This window comes from Bactrocera neohumeralis, chromosome 3 (genome assembly GCF_024586455.1).
Source record: "Bactrocera neohumeralis isolate Rockhampton chromosome 3, APGP_CSIRO_Bneo_wtdbg2-racon-allhic-juicebox.fasta_v2, whole genome shotgun sequence".
Taxonomy (NCBI): Eukaryota; Metazoa; Arthropoda; class Insecta; order Diptera; family Tephritidae; genus Bactrocera; species Bactrocera neohumeralis.
Window position 1 is genome coordinate 32,039,171 of NC_065920.1, and position 18,392 is coordinate 32,057,562.

The 18,392-nt window shown below is 36.6% G+C and overlaps 1 protein-coding gene across 2 annotated transcripts in view; it reads right to left on the bottom strand.

The window, feature by feature from the left end:
• LOC126753893 (uncharacterized) overlaps positions 1-18,392 on the bottom strand; it is a 161,581-nt gene that overhangs the window by 45,013 nt on the left and 98,176 nt on the right. For both annotated transcript variants that reach the window (XM_050465641.1, XM_050465642.1), the window contains exon 3: positions 578-700. The gene's annotated coding sequence lies outside the window, so the exon portion shown is untranslated. The remainder of the gene's footprint in view (positions 1-577; positions 701-18,392) is intronic.

Sequence of the window (18,392 nt, forward strand, 5' to 3'; positions counted from 1 at the left end):
ATATTTCTGGCCTAATAATGAAAATAGGAATATTTATCAACGAAAATGGTTTTATTGTTTTTCAAAATATTCTCCATCAAGATTTATACACTTTTGCATGCGCTCAAACCAATTTTCGAAGCACTTTTCCACTCCGATTGAGACACCTCCAAAACATGGTTTTTGAATGCTTCAACAGCATCTTCTGGCGACGAAAATCGTTGACCACGCATTATTTTCTTCATGTGCGGGAATAAAACGAAATCATTGGGTGCCAAGTCAGCGTTGTACGGCGGATGAGCCATCAATTCGACGTTTTGGCCGGTCAAAAAGGCGCTGGTTTGAGCCGATGTGTGAGAGCTCGCATTGTCATGTTGCACAATGATTCGTCTTCTCTTGTTCCAATGGAAATGTCAGATTGCACCTGGCAACACTTAGTGTTGCCTAGGCCAGAAATATATATAGCAGCCTCCGTATAGTTATAGCAGCCGTAAGTGTATTCGAGTATATGTATATAAAATATAGATATATACTTATAACAAATTAATTAAGTTTTAACCAACGTAAACATATACATTCTTATATCATTAATACTTACTGGAAATCATTGAGGCTTAATTGAGTATAAAAGTTGTCTTTGTAAATAAAAGTTTGGCGCCTTTAAGTATAACATCTCTCGAACTGGTTTATTGACTACATTTTTCGCATTTAAAGCACAGTTCTGAAAAGAAAAAAAATTAATTAATTACATCCATTTAAGCAATATATATCCAAACTAAGTGAAATTTTGAAATATTGTTTGCTTTATATACTGTATTTTATCTTACATATGTTAAACAGTCAATTACCTAGATAGATTACAATTATTTACTTAGAAGCAGAATAATTTCCGATGTTGTAATTTTAATTTACCGCAAGTGTTTACACTAAATTCATTTATTTAAATGAGGCAAATATTTAAATTCAAAACAATAGTAAATATTCACTTAAATCCACACAGAAATGTTTCATTCCTCGTGGCTTATTTTTACCGTTAAAATGTTTTTTCTGCATAACGCATAAATAGTCTCCAAAACAATCGTATCAATATCGGATAAATACCGATTCTGTGTATTTTTAATCCAACAATGCTTATGGCAATTTATTTACTAAAATGATTTATTTATTTACGCACGAATAACAAAAACAACTATTTCAAATGCGCGATGAATCTATCATTTAACAGGAATAATTGATTATGCAATATTTGCTTGCGCCACTGACAATGAATAGCGGTATACATACTCGTCTACACGCTTAATACTGTTATACCAAAAGTATACAATAGAACCAGCAGACATACATATGTGGTTACAAAATGAAAAATGGCTAAACCGACTTTGATGAAATTTAAAGAGAATCTCGTAGGATGAGCGAAAGAAGGTACTATGAATTCTCCTCGCTCTCTGATAGGTAAATGAAGATGTGAAATACGAAATATGAGAACACTCTTTCGTTCATATTCATTGTCATGCTGCCTTGGCTCGAGAGCAGATGATCATTAAAGTCTCACAATTTCGAACAAATAAAGTAAAAATATCAAAAAATCCTGACAAAATAATCCTCAACAAATAAATAGCTAAATGCACTGGAAACGTAAAATTACTACTACGAAACGGAAACAATGTGATAATCACGACATAGTTACACATTTCTACACGCATGTACTGACCCCTTGCTCCAGCAATATTTGCGAGAGGAAGGCATTCGGCGATTTAATGTGTAATCCGCTGGTGGATTATTGCTTGTCATGTTTTACCATATAATCCTCTGGGTTCAAGTGATTTTCAAACACACATGTGTATTTATGATCTGTGTCAAAAACTGTGTCCTACTCAACATTAAACATTATCTATTATTGCATATTTAAATATGCAGAAGCACAAATTTAACTGTAAATACACTATAACGACATGGGCAAAACATAGTAAGACTTCTGAATTTAAATTTCGCGCCAAAACCTATAAGTCGATTTATATCTATGTTTGTATGACTGTCAGTGACATTTGTGCCAAGTTTCAGCTATATGCTATAGTGGTTCCGACAAATGAGAAGCTTCCTAAAGAGAAAATGACGTTTGCAAAATTTCAAAACAATATCTTAAAAACTGAGGGACTAGTTCGTATATATACAGACAGACGAACATGGCTAAATCGACTCAGCTCAACATACTCGTCATTTATAAATATATATGTACTTTATAGGGTCTCCGACGCTTCCTTCTGGGTGTTACAAACTTCTTGACAAACTTAATATACCCTGTTCACGATATAAAGATCATTTGAGCCTATGAAATATGAAAGCATGATTCGTTCCAAATTTATTCGATAAACAGCCTCGTGTTAACGTCTGTGAAACAATGCTTTCCCACTACAAGGATGTCGTGAATCATAATATTACTGACAATGAGCCTTGGATCTTAGCTTGCGACCCGGAAACAGAACCGAAACCGAAAAAACCACGTTAAAGCAGGACAAAGATCAAGGTTATGTTGACAGTATTTCAGGTTTTGTGCACTCCGAATTCCTTCCAATCGGTCAAACTGTGAACAATTAATACTAGAAGGAATACTCGTTCAGTGTTATTCGTCCAAATTTGGGCCGACAACCAACTCTCTATCGTGTCGAAACTACCGTGGGAACTTCGCCTGATTTTGCTCAGCGTGACTTCTAATTTTGTGATATTCAGCAAGCTCAAACGACCGCTCCGGGGAAACCGTTTTGAGTCAATTGAAGACAATAAACCTGAATGGCTACGTGCATTGAAGCTATACCCTAAATTGACTTTAACAACTGTTTCGAGGATCGGTAAAACCGTTGGTATAAGTATATTGGGCCAGAAAGGATGAGTGAGTGGGACGACATAGATTTTGTAGAAGAAATTAAAAATTTTAAAATTCTAGAATTATGAACAAAATCTTACTATTTTTTGCTCAAAGTAGTATATCAACATTAGTTGATTTGAACATTTTTAAAAATTTTATATCAACGTTATCGAAGGTGCTCAAAGTCAAGCTGTCAAAAAGTTGAGGTTATAAATATTTTTTTCACTTTGTTTGTTGTTGACAGCTTTAGTACTCGTATATCAATGTAGGAGTTCCCCAAACCTGAATACTACCAAATCACACAGGCTTCAATCGGCAGGCTAGTATCGACTTCATTATCATTGCGTTTTATGACTTACACATTTAACGATTTATTCTTTGAGAGCACACGCATTTTTAATTTTTTCATCTTTTCTGACGTTTTTGAGATAATTTCCGTGAATTATCTTCAAACTATAATATTTAATATCTCTAACAGGATATAATACGTTATACTATAAGATAGTCTAGCGTCAATTTTCTTCTGCTCGTTATTGCCTTTTCTTTTGTTCCATAAAAGGTTAACAAAATTGTATTTGAATGGCTACTAGTTTTGTTTATTAAGTCGATTGTTTAAAAACCGATTCTTTCGAAATATTTGAAGTTTCAGGTACACATCAAGTTATAAGGTATCTTTGTGAAACGTTATAATCTCATACCCTTACTCACAAGGTTATTGTCTATTGTACTATATCGATTCACAATAACGGTAAGATATTACTCGTATATAGTGTTATTTGTCTAAAATCAATTTCTCGACTTTGTTTGTCAAATTGATTTCAATTTTGATAATCCTGAAAATTTGGAACAATTTTGTTGGTGAGTTATAAATATTCAAATATATTCGCTGTGGAATCTATTATAATCTTATTTATACGTTTTTCTTAAATAGTTCCTAAATACTATGGTATTTGGTCATGGATTTCGAAAATCCTGATATAAATTATATAGAGGCTAGGCCAAAATTTCGCTTAATTTTATATATTTTAGGCACAAAGATACACTGTTAAGAATAAAACAAGCTCTCTTATTTTTATTGGGATAACTCACAAATTGGCCAGTATGTGCGGTACAAAGTCGCCCTGAAGTATTGGTCTGATTCAACCCATTTTTTACATACAAGGTGCGTAGTATTTCCAACAATTACTATTATAATAATGCCTGGTTAATCTTTCTTATTTCTTGGCCAATGTTAATAGAGGTATTGGCAAATGACATATAAATCATATAAGGAGCTTTCCAAAGTAAACAGGACTTTAAAAAAAACCACAAATGGTTTTTTTGGCAAAGTCAATTTATTTTATTCAAAATAGTCCCTTTCTGCTTCAAAACAGCTTTTTGCAAGGTCCAAAAGCATGTCGAACAAGTGTTTTAGCTCGTTGACCGGTATGACCGCCAGTATGCCGGTGCAAGCCTTTTGAATGGCCTCTTCGTCTGCATAACGCTTTCCTTTCATGGGCAAATACATTTTTCCGAAAAGGAGGAAGTCGCTCGGTGCCATATCAGGTGAATACGGGAGTGGTTAATGGTTAAAATTTGAGTTTTGGTCAAATAATCGGTCACAAGCGTTGATCGAATGTCGGATTCTGAACAATTTGTGGTCGTCAGTCAATTTGTGCGGAACAAACCGTGCACATACCTTTCGTAAGCCCAAATGTTCTGTCAAAATACGATAAATCGATGTTTTGGAGACATTCAACTCCATTTCTATGAATTTCAATGATTTCGACCGATTTTTGATGAACTTATGCACAGTTTCGATGGAGTTTCCGGAGATCACGGATTTTGATTGGCCCACATGTTGGTCGTCATTTATGTCCTCACGACCACTTTGAAAACGTTGAAACTATTCATGCACTCTGCTACGGGATAGGCAATCATCGCCATTAACTTGTTTCATTAATTGAAACGTTTCGGTAAAAGTTTTATCAATTTGGAAACAAAATTTAATGTTGGTTCTAGGTTCGAAGCTCATTTTCGCACCGATAACACAAACATACTGACACGTAAAACGCAATAACTTCATTTCCAGTTAATGAAATGTCATGAAATTCTCACTGGAAAATCGATAAAGATAGCAGATTCTAACGCACTGGTCGACATATAGATGGCGCCACCAGGAGGCCTGTTTACTTTGGAAAGCACCTCGACATACCAATAAAAGAGAAGGATTATCCCTAAATTTCGGTTATATTGGGTAGTCGAAAAAGTCTTTTCGTGTTTTGTCAATAGATGTCGTTGCAGTTGAATATAATCAGTGGTACCAATTACATGGTGTTGAAAAGGTGAGATTTTAGACTACACCAAACCAAGAAATTAGATGAATATAAGGAAGAAATTCGCTATATGTAAAAATTTTTGTATTAAAAAAGGAAGAATGCCACGCAAGCGTTTGTGAAGTTTTCGGAGACATCAGTTCGTGTAGCACCACAATGGTTCGCTCGCTTCCGTTTCGGAAATTTCGAAGTTTTACACTGATGGAATAATGTCTCTAGCGGAAAAAAGCAAAAATTGGTCGACCAAAATGGCACATCTTCGTTTATTTACTCATTGATAAAAAAATAAAAAAAAATAAGTTGAAGTTTGATTAGAAATACGAAAAGATTTTTCCAACTACCATATACATACATATCACAAATTGACCGACATTTTCGATCAAAAGTCAACTATAGGTACCTGGGTCTAAATATTCGGTACCGTTATATTAATTAATTTTTGATTTGTGTACTAAAAACTGAACGAATCAAGTGGAATATTAAATTCTACTATATGGGAAGTTGTCCATTTTCACAATGTGACATTAGAATATAAGAAGAATGCATTGTACTAAATTTTGTTGAAATCGGTTCTTCGGGTCCCGATATATGGGATTTCATTCGATAGAACTCTTTCATACCATCTCGGTGCTAAAATTTTATGTCTCTGGCATATTTAGTTATTGATTTATCGCGTTTTTAGTAATTTTTAACAGTACCGTTATACGAGGGCTGTTATATATATTCTGGCCTAGGGCAACACAAAGAGTTGCCAGGTGCAATCTGACATTTCCATTGGAAAGTTTGACATTTTTTAGCATAACATCACTCAGAACGTTTTGTCATTTAATCGTGAATTGTTATTTACAGGGAATTAAAAAATTCATTTCGGCCAAAAAATGGAATTAACTCGTAAACATTTTAGTGCGATCATTTTTCACAACTTTCGACGTGGATTATCACAACAAAAGTGCATCGATGAACTAAAATCTTTGTATGGCTCTGAAGCACCATCCTATAGCACTGTGAAAAACTGGTACAACGAATGCAATCGTGGCCAGAAAACATCGATGCCGTCCGTGAACTGATAATGCAAGACCGTCATGTAACATACCATCAGATAGAGGCATGCCTATGCATTTCTCCCACCAGCATACATTCGATATTGCCTGAACACCTGGCCGTAAAAAAGGTTTGTTCTCGTTGGATCCCGCACAATTTGACAATCGCTTAAAAAAAGGCTCGTGTGGATTGGTGTAAAGAAATGCTGAAAAAATACGATCGCGGTGCTTCAAAAGACGTTTATAAGATCGTCACAGGTGACGAATCATGGACCTATTCGTATGAGCCCGAAACAAAACAGCAATCGACAAAAAAAAATTAAAAAAAAAACATTTTCGTTTATAAATATGCCTATTTACATTATTAGGCCAGAAATATATATAGCAACCTACATATGTGGAGTGAGCGGGGTTATCCTCCGATTTCATCCATTTTTACACTGTCGTTAGAAGTTCTTATAAAATTTGTATTCAATTTGTACATGTTAGGGGGCGGAGTCACGCCCACTTTTTTCCACAAATGCCCATTGCTAAGGCGATCCTTTGTACCAAATTACAGTTTTATATCTTATTTTAATGCTTAGTTATCGCACTTTAATGTTAATGGCTATTTGTGGGCGCTGCTGTGGTCTGATTAGGCCCATCTAAGAAATCGAAATTTTTTTTGTTCTAAGGAACCTGCGTATGAAGTTTAATCGAAATATCTCAATTTTAGTCAAGTTACAGCTTGCACGGACGGACGCACGGACATACGGATAGACAGACAGTCAACTGGATTTCGACTTTTCTCGTCATCCTGATCGTTTATAGATATATAGCCACGTCTATTACGATTAGTTTTAGGTTATACGTACAACTGTTAGGTGAACAAAACTATAATACTCTGTAGCAACTAGTAGCAGGAGTATAAAAATGGATCTAAGGAAATTTTGTATGTATAACATTTTAATTTAATGGGGAAAAAGTGGTATCAACGGTACACTTTGTAGTGATGTGTGTTATACGGGCGCTGCGTAAGGCAAAGCAACCGTTCATAAGTAATCAATAATTATAGATTTTCAAAAGAAGCTGTTATAGACGAAAATATCAAAGGATCTAAGAAATGTAGTTGGTCAAGATATCTGATACTTTGAATATTTCAAATAAATGTTTAAGGTATTTCATTCATGAATGTAGTTATTTTTTAAGAAAACACACATCAAAATAAGGCATTGTGAAAACTTAATTGAAAACTCAAAATTTCATGAATTTGTCTTGGAATTGAGTCCACTTACATGAGTCTGGGTCTAGAAGAAAATGATCACCGAAAGAAGACTTAGCTATAATGAAGAAGCCGAAGTGAGAATTTGAAGATTAAAAGTTGAATGAATGAAAAATGGAAAATCGAAAATTTGGAAGATCGCTATAATCAGTGCAACATCCTCAAAGGCAGTTATGTTTTCTTGTCGACGATAAAAATTATTCCATTCACTCCTTTTAGACTCTGATTGATGTATTCTTATGGTAAAATAGCAGTTTTATTTGATACTTTTAAAGAGTAATCATGCCGCCAACACTCCGATTACACTCCACTTCTTATAAGAGTGTCAGGATGAGTATGCCATTATAAGGGCAGCGCTATATTAAAAAGCTATCAACTGAAATCTTTGTTAATATTTTTACTAAATGCCGCAAAAATAGCTCAAATTACAGTCCATCAAGATTTTAGGACATTTGAGATGATCCTAGTAAAAACCGTAATTACAAGTGTATATTAAAGCCTTCATCATAGAAATATTTTGATTGAATTTTGTTAAAGTTTTACTCATAATTGACTGCTCTCGATCCCTATTCACACCACGTACTCCTATATCCCTTAATAAGAGCTTCAATTTAATTGGCCTCGTGAACATTTTCCTACATTATGTGCCAGCAACCGTACATTAAGTCTTATTTCTAGTTATTTAATTTATGCCAATATATTATTTTCGGCTTTTCGTAGCGACGTTTGACAGCAGAACAAATGTATTTTTATGCGCTCGCCAAGCGAAGTGGCAAGAAAAAGTTGGGCCGACACAGCATAAAAAGCCACTTAGATTCACATCATTAACGGCAGCCAGCTTTAAGGCTTTCAGCCTACAGCAGCGACTACCTTACCCAAGCACATATCCGTTGCGGCGCCACCCACTCAATCTATCGCTCCTTTCGCGTGCTACTGTCGGAAGACATTTTTTCTCATTTAAATTCACATTTTCCTCCCATTTTTCCATTTATTATTTCTGAATATTTTTCAGATTTGGCATTTTGCAGATTTTATTTCTCCACTCTTTCCTCTTTCCCTCTGCCAGGCTATTTTTGTCTCTAACCTTATTGTATTCTCTAGTGCGGCCATAGAGGCTGAGTGACTTCTAGTGCCTTCTAACTCAAAGCTTTCGGCCTGAAAGTGACAGCAAACAGACGTTGTGGCGCAAATCGTGCTGTTTGTGTGTGTGAGTGTGAGTAAGTGCCAAAGCGAATAAACAAGCGGGCGAGGCGAGTTGAAAGAAATGGCCACCGTAAGACGTGCCAAATGTTAAGTGTGCCAATGTGAGCGAGTTTCATTTGAGGTAGTCGAACATCTGCCGAAGAATTGCCGGCCATTTATTGCGGCTCCGAACCCTTTTGCTAACACCTTTGCAATTCTCTCACTACACATCATCCATATTACACTCTGCATAGGTTGTGAAAAACGCTTCATTGACTTTCAAATTTATCGACCCGCATGTCGAAAGTATTTTACCTAAAAAAAATTTCCATATTTCCGCTTGGAATTTTTTATGCTGAATATTTATTTTTGCACTTTTGGGAAGTTTTTTCGTAAAATCATGTGAAATGTTTTGATTTCGGTCGTTGTTCTCTGTTGCAACATTCCGTGTTGACGGCAACTTTTATTGAATCACTGCCAAAACTTTCTCCCCCTCTCCTTCCGGTGCTTTGTGCGCCTCTAGATAATATCAAATAATATCATATCAATAAAAGTTGATATGAAACAATGCATTGCGCCTTTTCTGAAAAGTTGAAAATGCAAATTGACCTTGTTGCTCATAACTACAATTGTATGCGTTTGTTAAGTTTTGGTTGCTGCGATCTCGCTGCCTCATATTCTGAATTATTAAAAGTGAAATGATAAATTCTAATTCAGTTCATAACATTTTCTTTTCTGTCGGAAACGGAAATTGAAACAAATTATTTAGCATATTTATGCTTTTACTTTCACATTAGGGAAGCACATCTGCAGCTACAGAATAAAGTATATATTACCTCGTCTATGTTCTTCTATTAATGTACTTATATTGAAGCCCACTAAAGCTTAATCAGCCGAATTAACTCAATTATATTACCTATTTCAACAGTGTAAATATAATACTTAGGAAATCAGATTATAATCCCGCATACTCAAATTAAAAACGCTTCAGAGACATTGCTTTTTACACTTGACCTTGTGCGATAAGGATCAATAGGGATGGGTATCAAAATTTGACAGTGGGGTTAGCAAAGCCTACATTTTGGTAATGCTTTGTATCTTAAATATATAGGGTAATCCATTTCGAGGTACCCTACTATTTTAAGCAAAAAACATAAAAACTACTACTTGTTGCAGACGGCGCCTAATCGACTGTCCACGGTCTTCGTACACACTCTCAGCTATGGCTGCTATATTTTCTTCACTGCGTGCTGGACGTGGTCCATTCGGTCGAATATTATCATTCATTATTGGCTGGATCTAAAGATGGGTGATGGTGTTGAGTGTGTATTGCTCAGTAGGCCGATTCTTTACAGAACGTGAATTTTTGTAATAAAGTTGAACGATTTGTAAACGTTGTTCAGGCGTACTAAGTCTTTCTTAGATGAAATGTCACTGAATACTGAACAAAAATAACATGACAACTTGACACGACTCACGCGAGATCTGTCAAAAAAGTCTTGGACCATCCGTTAGAAAGACATGCTCAGTCTAGTTTATTAAAATAACTTTCTTTTTGGCGATAATTGTGATTTAAACTCGAAAAACTTTATATTACAGGATCCTCGAAGTGTAACCAATTAAAAAGCCTAAAATTCGGTTTGGAAAATTATTTTTATTTATTTTAAAGTGAACAATTTGTGAAAATAACCATAAGTTCAGGGGACCAATTCACTTTTGCTCGATATGACCACCTTTTGCCCTAACTATGGCCTTTAGACGGTCAAAAAACGAATCGGAAGTTGCCTAAATGTAACTTGCCGGTATTTTGGCCCACTCACGGACAATGGCTTCCTTCAGCATCTCGAGACTGGTGTGTTTTTTACTTCGGACCTTACTCTCCAAAATGGCCCAAAGAGAATAATCCATTGGATTCGCATCTGGTGAATTCCAGAGCCATTGTGTGGTCGTAATGAAGTTCAGAACGTTGTTTTTCAGCCATTATTGGTGAACTCGCGCTTTGTGAGACGGTGCTGAGTCTTGTTGAAACGTCCAGGGCTTGCAACCGAAATTTTTGTTTGCCCACGGCTTCAAAGCAGCCTCCAGAACACTTTCCTGATAATATGTCGCATTTATTTTGACGCAAGGCTCGATGAAAACAATTGAAGAGCGCCCATCTGCGGTGACAGCGGCCCAAACCATTATTTGTGGCGGGTGCTGCCTCTTGGTGGCCAACCGATGACTTAGATTCTCGTATGAACGGTCGGTCAAGTAAACCCTATCGTTTTGAGAGTTTACGAATTGCTCAATTGGAAAAATGTTTTCGTCAGAAAGCACAATGTTCGGAATTTGACCGCTTTCGGCCAAGCGAAGCAACTGCTTCGCTCTCTCAAGTCTTACTTGTTGCTGCTTCGGTGTGAGATCATGGGCCTTTTGAAACTTGTAAGGATTGACCTTGAGCTCATTTTTCAATATGCGTCGGATGCTGCGGTCGGATATTTTCAGTTCTTTAGTCATTTGATTGGCACTTCGTCGTGGATTTCGCTCAAGTCGCTTCTTCACTTTCCGAACCATCTGACGTTACAGTCTTTTGATGACTACCTCCATGGCGTTTTGCGATGCTACCAGTATCATTGTAAAGAGTGGTGGTGCGACAAACAAAAACTTTGTTCACATTAAGGTGTTTGAGCTCACGAACAATTGCCGGCTGTGATTTTCGAGCTAAATATAAAGTAATCACACTATTACGTTTGAATTCCATCGCTGATCACTTTTTTTTGCGTTCACTTTTGCAAAACGCTTTTGTACACTTGTGAATAATACTGCGAACTGTCATAAGGTCGTTTACTAAGTATAAGCGCACTATTCGGGCAAAGTTTTATCCCATTGCATTCACTGGTGCTTAATTTGCATTTTGGAAAGTGAAAGAATCAGATGGAATTTAAAATTAGATTATATGGGAAGTATCTGTGGTTGTAGTCTAATATCGTTTGTTTTCTCATTGGAACATAGGAATGTAACCTTATTTACCAAATTTGGCAGATAACGGTCCAGAAGTACCAGAGATATGACTTTTTACCGAAATGTGGGCAGTGCCAAACCTATCGATCATTTTTGATACCGGCTCCTATAAGTTCCTCTCTTATCTTCCCAGGTGTAAAATTTAATGCCTCCAGCGTATTTTTGGATTGATTTATTGCGCTTTTAGTAGTTTATAATGGAATCATTTTTGGGCTGTGGCCAGGGTTATCACTCGATTTCACCCAATTTAGTGATTTTTCACGAGCAAATTTTGATATTTTTCCCTGGCTTAGGCGGCCATGCCCATGCTCATTTTTAAACGTTTAGCCTCTGTATACAGTTTTATATCTTAATTAAGTGCTTAGTTAGTTATGGCGCTTTTTAGATTTCCGTTTAATGGCATTTTGTGGGCTTGGTAAAGGTCCGGTTACGGCCAGGAACACATATGGCAAGTTTACCTAAGATACCTTAATTTCTACTTAATTTATCGCTTGTACAGACGGACGAATGTCAACTCGTCGCAACATCCTGGTCCTATCTAACTTAATTATTTCTAAATGATACAAACAACCGTTAGGTGAACAAAACTAGTATACTATTTGGCAAAATGTTGCACGAATATGCATAATAATAGAAAGGTTAATAAGTTTAGCAAATAAATTTTCACGATCTCCAAATTTGATTTTAGGCAAAATATTTGTACGGTGATTTGCCCAAGTGTACCGAACAGAAATGTCAAAGAAACGTGTTAACTTTGACAGCGGTTTGACAGTTGTGCCTAAACTCGAATAAATCATGGCTCAGGTACAATTTTATGCAATCACAATTAGAGTTCTGCAAACATATCCTGTATATATGTATGAATGTACTATATGTGAATATATTTGTTGGTATAGAGTATGTTCATCAAAATACATACATATGTACAAGATGGCATGTGTGTAATTAACAAAAGTAAAGACCAAGCAAATAGACGGCGTTTCGAAGTTAATTGTATTTCACTGCTCTAGAAAGGAGGCACCACTCACACACAAACACACACACGATCCCACTCAGCCGAGAGAAAAGCAAATTTTATCCAACTTTAAATTTTTTAATAGCAGCTGGGTGCACAGGCCTTCGGCAGTTAGCAGTTTTTGTTTTGAAGCCTTTTAAAAGCGGAAGCAAAGCAAACCGTACGAGAGTGTTGCAAACAGCCACACAAGGATCTGCACATACATACATAGTTGCGTGAAAATGTGTGCTACAAGCCGAATAAGCAAAGGTAACAATTAAAATTTCTACACGGATCTGCTCGTTTGGCTGTATAAAAATGCGAGAGCTGGCTCTTTCCACAAAGCAAAGAGGAGAATGCCAAAGAAGCAAAAACACAACACGAGTATGAGTAAATAGCGAGCACAGAACAAACAACAGCAAGTAGGGTTGAGCCGGGGTTTCCCGGAGTCAGACCTTAGGTACTTACAGCTGTTAGAAATAAGAGTAGAGATAATAAATATCGCTACAAACAACTTAGGAAACAGCATTCTTTTATTTTTCATCTCTTATATGCCTCATTCGTAAATTTATCAAGTCAAAGGTTTATACTTTTAAAACTAAAATAATGAAAATAATTAATGAAAGGCTAACGTTTGGAGTTGGACCCAATCTGGTGTCGCCAATTTCTTATGAGCTGTCCATTTTCAAAGTCATCTCACTAAGAACCTCAGAAAATTATCAATAAACCATGTGCAGCAAGTTCTCTTCGGGTTGGAAAACAAAGCCACGGCGGACGTTCAATGAACAATACCGTCTATTCGGGTCAATAGACAGGCAAGAGAAAAATATATTTAAAATGGAGCAACTAGACAGTCAAGGGAGCTGACTGGTTTTATTAAACTTGGAAAAGGCTAGTCATTCTAGGTAGTCACGTAGTTTAAATTTAAATTGAATAACGTGCGGCCTTATTCATTTGTCACAATTTTTCTTTGGCAATCGTGGTCAGTTCTATTTGCGTATACTTGGTTTTGAAAATCAACTCTTTCTCATTCGAATATTCAGCTGTGTCAGTCCCAAGGTTGTTGTTGAGCGTCATACACCATGGGAATGGAAATAATTACCTGCAGCCTTGAATTCTATCTAAGCCTGATTGTAACCCTAAACCTCCCATGGCGGGCAGGGGGTATTTACATGCGGTAAGGTCTGTCTGTCGTAAGAGGTGACTAAAATTCAAAATGCACTGCGTCTGTTATTTGGCTTGCCTCGAAATTTCATCATAGGCTTGTCAGAAATAGTGCTGTAATACTCAATTTGAACTGATTTTATAGACTTTGAATATAGACTTTGAGTTCAAGCGACAAATATCGACAGTCATTGAGTTTGATGGGTTCTCAACTGGTAGGAGCAAACGCTACAAGATCTGACCGGTGATATAAATCTGGTGTCATGAGTAGCAGTTAGCCTTTGAAGTCCCTTCAATCAGCTCATTGGAGTTGGGCCTTTGGGGACATTCGTGGTGGCTCTGGTGTAAACCTAAAGGCAGGTAGAATTGAAAATTCAGTTCAGTGTGGGGTTGCAATGCGGGTGGGTGCTGAACTCACAGCACGACAAAGGGTTTAGGTTGCCCTCGAAACCGACCAAGGTGGAAAAGGTGTCCCTTCCACCTGACCAATTGGATCCAAATAATACTAGCAAAAAAAATGTATTGTTTGGGGCGCTGATCAAAGTATTATTTTCATTAATGTGCTTTTAAGTACCGTCACCGTAAAACCAATGACTGTTGTAACCCTAAACCTACTCAATTTGAATAGTTTGGATTGGAAAATTAGGTTTGCAACGCGACCTAAGATCTATTGTGCTTTGAATATAGTTTAAGTAAAACTGGAGACAGTTGACGAATTATAGGCAAAGGTTTGCTGTTGCGGGACTCTACTTTCTTTTATAGAAAAAATAATAATTTTTAATATTTTTTCGGAAACATATTATGATGGCAACATTGTATGATTTGTGGAAACTGCCAATATAATTCATATGTATATACATAAGTATGTATTTATCAATAATTTAAAGTTAACTTTTTATCGCGCAATAGGTTCTGGGAGTTGAAATATCTGTACGAAAATAAATATACAGGGTTTTATAAGATCCTGAACTTCTTATACGGATATTTTTGGACACAAATGACAAAAGCAACTGATATGAAAAAGGAATGGGAAATGTTAAACTTTTCTCTGCTAAGAGCGCAACTTACGATCTATCTGCTATAGTTCCGTTCCCAAAATAACACCTTCCAAGGCAACCCTTGGTCATAAAGCAATAAAATCTATGCTTGAAATTTGCCTTTGTAATTTTACCGCTTCAAGCTAAACGCAAATGGAAACCACACACACTATTACGCTCTAAAAATATCTATTATATATGCCGTTATATGGGTAGACATGTATGTGTGTGCGTAAAAATATGAAATTATACATAATCTCTTTTTGATTTGTCATGTGTGCGGGGGAAATGGCGAGTAGCAAGACCGAACGACAAGAGCTTATTGAATTCTTCCATGTTCGTGTTTATTTATGCACACAAGTAAACCGTTAAATCACATTTTACATGCACGCGTTTGATCCTTTTTCTCGTTTTGCTCATATTTCTGTTGCTTTTTTACGCTTGAAATGGGTTATGTGAACTTTACATGGCTTATATGGCATTTAAACAGTCTATCCCGCACACTCTCCCTACCGCTCTCTCTTTCACGCATGCACACACAGCCACGCAAGGAAGACAAATGCAAATGACAATTTATGCCAACCCGAATTCGATTCGATCCACGCCGAAAATCGGATTTGCAATCGAAATTTTTCACTGCCAGAGATTTGCCTTGCTATGCATGAAATTTTTATGATTTTTGCCATTTGACATTACGACAATGCCTGCGGGTCGAGGAGCTGCATCGGTAAACAGGATAACATATAAATGTGGGTTTGCCGGCAATTGTGGTGGGGTGTGGAAGGAGTGTTTGCTGAATTGTAAGTAGATAAAGCACCTGCCATTTAAATATGTGGGCGGTAAATTTTCCAATTGATTTCGACGAGCAAATATTGGAGTGTGTGCGCGTGTGCTTTTGGAATATAGGATATTGATAAACTGTAAAAATAACACAACCGAAAGAGACTTTCAGGAGGAATGGAATAACTTTAGTTTTATTTGCCGAAGATTCCGGCGCTTTAAAAGCCACTTGAAGCATGCTTATGGCGCTTTTATGGATTTTATATGTGTGAGTGAGCATTTAGGTCCCGTAAAAAAATTATGTAAATGTTTTATTTGGTACAACAAAAATTATTGCATAATAAATTATTCCCAATAAATATTTGTGAAGAAGTAATGAGAGTTTTAAACGCAAAAATAACCGTTAGACCCAAATGTAGCCAATAAAGCCCATATTTTTATACAAAACTCTCTTACTGTCACTTTCAAATCACCTCATTTAAGTTAAATAGTCAATTTAGCTTAGGCAAATGCGCTCGCTTTAAACACTTCTGACCGCACGAAATTTCCGGTTTCCCCTACTTTGGCACCCTTGACAATTTCATTGCTTTTGGCACTCCCTTTGCCGCGCTCTAATCGCTTTGTGCTCGCAGTGCGCTGGTATATGGCACAAGTGTCTCTACAAAATATAACTAAACTTAACGCTACTAACCCCATTTTTATGCATCACATCGCCTGCTGCCTCGTCCCGCCCCCACCGTGCCACCTTGCACTCGTCAAACAAGTGCTGCTGCTGCCCTTTTGCTACCATCAAGTTTACTACCGAGTCTCCAGCAAATGAGTTGCTGCGCTAAGTTGTGGCAGAAGAACAGGTAAACACTGGGGAGGAAACACTGCAGTGCCGGCGGCCACAGCAACAACAGCAGAAACTATGAAGATAAACATAGAAAACGTAGAAAAAAAACCGGCACAATACACAACAATGTATGCAAATGCAACAACAACAACAACAACAAGAAAGAAGTTGAAATGCAAAAACTGCAAGCAAATCAACAAAAGATGATTTTTACTTTGAATAAAATATGAAGTGAAGCAAAGCGGGGACGAGGGGCAGCTGCACGTGCATAAACGGTATTTGTTTAGTTTTGGTGAACGTCGGTTTACGCCCGACAAGTTAAATGCGTTTCACAGTTGGCTTAAGGCGTTATTTGAAAGCTTTAATCACTTCACAATCTGGAATCAAAAAGTTGTTTGACAGTTCCTCTGAGACAATTATGGGGAACTACTAAAAGCACTCGTCGTATGTTCGACTATCCTTCGGGAGTCTCAAAGATGAAGACTCAAAGCTAAAATCAGTTCATAAGATCGTTATGAACCCATTACTACACCAAAGTCATTGATATGAGTCTTCAAAAGTTCGTGAATTTCAAACAGTTTTATTTACACAGAAACTGTACCACAGAACATGGTTACGAAAATGCCAATAATTGAATTTTAAGCGATCAATGATTAAAAAGTAATACCTTTAGACCTATCGCAACAGTTTTGGTCCGAGTTCGACAAAGTTTAGAAGGGAGAGGGCATAGAGATATACGTATATTCATAAAATTTTATTTTGCTTACTGAAAAGTGAAAAAATCAGTACCACTAGAAACTCAAAGAAAAAACTGTTCAGTACCCATCCCCCAGGTACATACGAAAAAGAACTAAATTGATACACAGTTTTCGTTCACTACAGAAACCACGGTTGTTGTGTCGTGAAAATGATACTGACTCAATAGGAAGTAGTTCATTTAACCTTTTTTAAAGGGTGATCCATTTCAAGGTTCCCTACTCTTTTTTAGAGAAAACAAAGAAACTTCGAATTTAATGGAGAATGTTAATTATCATTCGAAAGAACATTCTTTGGCATTTATTTTTTGAAGATTATCTCTTACAAATGTTGGCCGCCGCTACGTCTCTGATGGTCCATCCGTTAAGTCCAATTTCGATAACTCATTCGAGCATTATGACTGGTAACTGGCGAATGACAAGCGTGATGTGTCTGAAGTGGCACCGTTTTGTTGAAACCAAATGTCGCCGAGAGCACGAACTTCAATTTCAGGCATCAAAAAGTCGGTTATCATGGCACGATAACGATCGCCATTGACGGTTACGTTCTCACCGACATCATTTTTGAAGACATCATCGTCCATTCCACCGGCCACAAACCACACCAAAATGGTGTTTTTTCTGGATTAAATGGCACCTCTTTAATATTTTCAGGTTACTCTTCGTTCCAAATTATTATGATCTGTCAAAAAATGCTATTGAAGAAAGTTACATAGACTTAAGGTAATATATTAATTTTTTAAAATGTCCAGAACGATTTAAATGGTTCCTTGTCGAGCAAATTCGTTGACTTAAACCACTTAAACATTTGCCACAGATGAACATATATTAACTGTTTTCTATATAATTTTAAAAAAAGAAATATTAGTTCATAAATTCATACAACCCAACTCCATACTCTGGCGGGCAGCTGCAACCCCACAGCTTAGAGTTATTTTAATTTTTGGAACACATTTTCATATTTCAAAGTTCGATCTGGACCCTCTTCACAATGGAAATCAAGATCAAAAAGTGAGAAGACGATAATTTCAGGAGTAACTGAAGGATATTAGTATATTTTTCCCATCATCTTATAGAGTGGCCTCCAACCTCTAATTATTTAACAGAAGAGAGATCGAACACTAGAGTATTGTACATACGAGCACCTCTCCTAACCGTTCGTCGATATTTGCTTTGGAAATAATTAA